Raw genomic sequence first — 5,691 nt, forward strand, 5'->3', positions numbered from 1 at the left:
GATGATCTTGATCATGTTCGGCAGCTCACAAGACCCGACAATTAAGCACAATGGGGAGAAGACAACCATCTAGCTACTGCTATGGACCCATAGTCCAGGGGTAGACTACTCACATATCACTCCGGAGGCGACCATGGCGGCGTAGAGTCCTCCGGGAGATGATTCCCCTCTCCGGCAGTGTGCCGGAGGCGATCTCCTGAATCCCCCGAGATGGGATTGGCGGCGGCGGTGTCTCAGTAAGGTTTTCCGTATCGTGGCTCTCGGTACTGGGGTTTTTGGTCCAGGGGCTTTATATAGGCGAAGAGGCGGCGTCAGAAGGTCGAAGGGGCGACGACACTATAGGGGGGCGCAGCCCCCCCTTGGCCGCGCCGGCCTAGGGTTTGGTGGGCCTGTGCCCCCTCTCTGGCGGTTCTCGTGTGTTCTGGATGCTTCCGGGCAAAATAGGAACCTGGGCGTTGATTTCGTCCAATTCCGAGAATATTTCTTTACTAGGATTTCTGAAACCAAAAACAGCAGAAAACAGCAACTGGCACTTCGGCATCTTGTTAATAGGTTAGTTCCAGAAAATGCACGAATATGACATAAAGTGTGCATAAAAATGTAGATATCATCAATAATGTGGCATGGAACATAATAAATTATCAATACGTCGGAGACGTATCAGCATCCCCAAGCTTAGTTCCTGCTCGTCCCGAGCAGGTAAACGATAAACAAAGATAATTTCTGGAGTGACATGCCATCATAACCTTGATCATACTATTTGTAAAGCATATGTAGTGAATGCATCGATCAAAACAATGTATATGACATGAGTAAACAAGTGAATCATATAGCAAAGACTTTTCATGAATAGTACGTCAAGACAAGCATCAATGAGTCTTGCATAAGAGTTAACTCATGAAGCAATAATTCAAAGTAAAGGCATTGAAGCAACACATAGGAAGATTAAGTTTCAGCGGTTGCTTTCAACTTGTAATATGTATATCTCATGGATATTGTCAACATAGAGTAATATAATAAGTGCAATATGCAAGTATGTAGGAATCAATGCACAGTTCACACAAGTGTTTGCTTCTTGAGATGGAGAGAAATAGGTGAACTGACTCAACATAAAAGTAAAATAAAGGTCCTTCAAAGAGGAAAAACATCGATTGCTATATTTGTGCTAGAGCTTTGATTTTGAAAACATATAGAGAGCAATAAAAGTAAAATTTTGAGAGGTGTTTGTTGTTGTCAACGAATGGTAGTGGGCACTCTAACCCCCTTGCCAGACAAATCTTCAAAGAGCGGCTCCCATTTTATTTTATTTTTGTGTGGCACTCCTTCCAACCTTTCTTTCACAAACCATGGCTAACCGAATCCTTCGGGTGCCTGCCAACAATCTCATACCATGAAGGAGTGCCTTTTTATTTTAGTTTTATTATGATGACACTCCTCCCCACCTTTGCTTTCTCAAGCCATGGCTAACCGAATCCTTCGGGTGCCGTCCAATCAATCACATACCATGGAGGAATGTCTATTTTTATTAATTAATTTGGGACTGGGAATCCCATTGCCAGCTCTTTTTGCAAAATTATTGGATAAGCGGATGAAGCCACTAGTCCATTGGTGAAAGTTGCCCAACAAGATTGAAAGATAAACACCACATACTTCCTCATGAGCTATAAAACATTGACACAAATCAGAGGTGATAAATTTTGAATTGTTTAAAGGTAGCACTCAAGCAATTTACTTTGGAACGGCGGAGAAATACCATGTAGTAGGTAGGTATGGTGGACACAAATGGCATAGTAGTTGGCTCAAGTATTTTGGATGCATGAGAAGTATTCCCTCTCAATACAAGGTTTAAGCTAGCAAGGTTATTTGAAACAAACACAAGGATGAAGCGGTGTAGCAAAACTCACATAAAAGACATATTGAAAACATTATAAGACTCTACACCGTCTTCCTTGTTGTTCAAACTCAATACTAGAAATTATCTAGACTTTAGAGAGACCAAATATGCAAACCAAATTTTAGCAAGCTCTATGTATTTCTTCATTAATAGGTGCAAAGTATATGATGCAAGAGCTTAAACATGAGCACAACAATTGCCAAGTATCACATTATCCAAGACATTTTAACAATTACTACATGTATCATTTTCCAATTCCAACCATATAACAATTTAACGAAGAAGAAACTTCGCCATGAATATTATGAGTAGAGCCTAAGGACATACTTGTCCATATGCAACAGCGGAGCGTGTCTCTCTCCCACACAATGAATGCTAGGATCCATTTTATTCAAACAAAACGAAAACAAAAACAAACTGACGCTCCAAGCAAAGTACATAAGATGTGATGTGATAAAAATATAGTTTCAGGGGAGAAACCTGATAATGTTGTCGATGAAGAAGGGGATGCCTTGGGCATCCCCAAGCTTAGACGCTTGAGTCTTCTTGATATATGCAGGGATGAACCACCGGGGCATCCCCAAGCTTAGAGCTTTCACTCTCCTTGATCATGTTGTATCATCTCCCTCTCTTGATCCTTGAAAACTTCCTCCACACCAAACTTAGAACAACTCATTAGAGGGTTAGTGCACAATCAAAATATACATGTTCAGAGGTGACATAATCATTCTTAACACTTCTGGACATTGCACAAAGCTACTGAAAGTCATGGAATCGAAATATCCATCGAACATAACAAAACAGGCAATGCGAAATAAAAGGCAGAATCTGTCAAAAACAGAACAGTTCATATTGACGAATTTTATCGAGGCACCAGACTTGCTCAAATGAAAATGCTCAAATTGAATGAAAGTTGCGCACATATCTGAAGATCACTCACGTAAATTGGCATAATTTTCTGAGTTACCTACAGAGAATTAGGCCCAGATTCGTGACAGCAAAGAAATATATTTCTGCGCAGTAATCCAAATCTAGTATGAACTTTACTATCAACGACTTTACTTGGCACAATAAAACACTAAACTAAGATAAGGAGAGGTTGCTACAGTAGTAAACAACTTCCAAGACACAAAATAAAAATAAAGGTACTGTAGTAAAAACATGGGTTGTCTCCCATAAGCGTTTTTCTTTAACGCCTTTCAGCTAGGCGCAGAAAGTGTGCATCAAGTATTATCAAAGGGTGGTGCACCTACAGCGGGGTTTGGAGTTTTCTCAGCCAAGCATAGTATATTGGATACATAAGTTTTAGCATCTCCCTTTTCATTAGTCTTAGGCTTGCTACTCTCATCAAACAAATTTTCAGGAACAAGCCAAGCATAGTTATTTTCTAGTGCATCATTCATCGCTAGGAGCTTTGATACGTCTCCAACGTATCTATAATTTCCGATGTTCCATGCTTGTTTTATGACAATACCAACATGTTTTGTTCACACTTTATATCATTTTCATGCATTTTCCGGAACTAACCTATTAACAAGATGCCACAGTGCCAGTTCCTGTTTTCTGCTGTTTTTGGTTCCAGAAAGGCTGTTCGGGCAATATTCTCGGAATTGGACGAAATCAACGCCAAACCTCCTATTTTTCTCGGAAGCGTCCAGAACACCGAAGAAGAGTCGGAGAGGGGCCAGGGGGCCACCACACCACATGGCGGCGCGGGCCAGGCCTAGGCCGCGCCGGCCTAGGGTGTGGCGCCCCCAGGTGCCCCCCTGCGCCGCCTCTTCGCCTATAAAAGCCCTTTCGACCTAAAAACGCAGTACCAATTGACGAAACTCCAGAAAGACTCCAGGGGCGCCGCCACCGTCGCGAAACTCCAATTCGGGGGACAGAACTCTGTTCCAGCACCCTGCCGGGACGGGGAAGTGCCCCCGGAAGGCTCCTCCATCGACACCGCTGCCATCTCCACCGCCATCTTCATCACCGCTGCTGCTCCCATGAGGAGGGAGTAGTTCTCCATCGAGGCTCGGGGCTGTACCGGTAGCTATGTGGTTCATCTCTCTCCCATGTACCTCAATACAATGATCTCATGAGCTGCTTTACATGATTGAGATTCATATGAGTTTGTATCACAATTTATCTATGTGCTACTCTAGCAAAGTTATTAAAGTAGTTCTATTCCTCCTGCACGTGTGTAAAGGTGACAGTGTGTGCACCGTGTTAGTACTTGGTTTACGCTATGATCATGATCTCTTGTAGATTGCGAAGTTAACTATTGCTATGATAATATTGATGTGATCTATTCCTCCTACATATGCATGAAGGTGACAGTGTGCATGCTATGTTAGTACTTGGTTTAGTCTTTTGATCTATCTTACACTAAAGGTTACTAAAATATGAACAGATTGTGGAGCTTGTTAACTCCGGCATTGAGGGTTCGTGTAATCCTACGCAATGCGTTCATCATCCAACAAGAGTGTAGAGTATGCATTTATCTGTTCTGTTATGTGATCAATGTTGAGAGTGTCCACTAGTGAAAGTGTAATCCCTAGGCCTTGTTCCTAAATACTGCTGCGTTACTACTGCTTGTTTACCGTTTTTCATCGTTACATTACTGCTGCAATACTACCACCATCAACTACACGCCAAAGAAGCTATTTTCTCGGCACCGTTGCTCTTGCTCATATCTATTCATACCACCTGTATTTCACTATCTCTTCGCCGAACTAGTGCACCTATTAGGTGTGTTGGGGACACAAGAGACTTCTTGCTTTGTGGTTGCAGGGTTGCATGAGAGGGATATCTTTGACCTCTTCCTCCCTGAGTTCGATAAACCTTGGGTGATCCACTTAAGGGAAAACTTGCTGCTGTTCTACAAACCTCTGCTCTTGGAGGCCCAACACTGCTCTACAGAAAAGGAGGGGAAGTAGACATCAAGCTATTTTCTCGGCGCCGTTGCCGGGAGGAAAGGTAAAAGGTACTCACACTCAGGACCTCGGCTACCAAGATATTTTCCGCCATTGTAAGTACTCGAAGATATTTCCTTTAGATCCCGCAATTGCAACTTTTTGGTTCTTGTTTACACTAGTTAGGCATAATGGAAAACAACAAAAAAATTGGTGAGCTTTTTAGTCTTTTTCCTGATTTAGAATTGTTTGATGCAAAAATTAAAAAACCTATGGAACCTTATTTGCATGCTAGTAGTGATGTTATTAGTATGAATGCAATTACTGCTAATGCTATGGAGAAGTCTAAGCTTGGGGAAGCTAGTTTTTGTGATCTTTTTAGCTTCCCATCTTTAGGGGAGAAAATTTGTTCTGATAATGCTTTATCTCCCATATGCGATAACTCTAATGATGCTTCTGATATTTTGAATCCACCTGCTGAAAGTATTCAGTATAAAATACCTATGAAAATTATTGAACGTGTTATGGACAACCACTATAAAGGGGATGGAACTGTCCATCCTAGAGATCATTTACTGTTTTTGCACGAATTATGCGGGTTATTCAAGTGTGCAGGTATCTCTATGGATGAAGTGAAGAAGAAGCTATTCTCCGTTTATTTGTCCGGTAAAGCGGCACATTGGTATAAATTGTTGGAGAATAGACATTCTCTTGGTTGGGAGGAAATTGCATCTCTCTTTTATTCTAAATTTTATCCTCCTCATGAAGTGCATATTGATAGGAATTATATTTATAACTTTTATCCTCGTGATGGAGAGAGTATTTCTCAAGCGTGGGGGAGATTGAAGTCACTAATGCTCAAATGTCCCATTCATGAGCTCCCCCGTAATGTTATTG

The sequence above is a fragment of the Lolium perenne genome, chromosome 5 (genome assembly GCF_019359855.2).
Source record: "Lolium perenne isolate Kyuss_39 chromosome 5, Kyuss_2.0, whole genome shotgun sequence".
In the NCBI taxonomy this organism is placed as follows: Eukaryota; Viridiplantae; Streptophyta; class Magnoliopsida; order Poales; family Poaceae; genus Lolium; species Lolium perenne.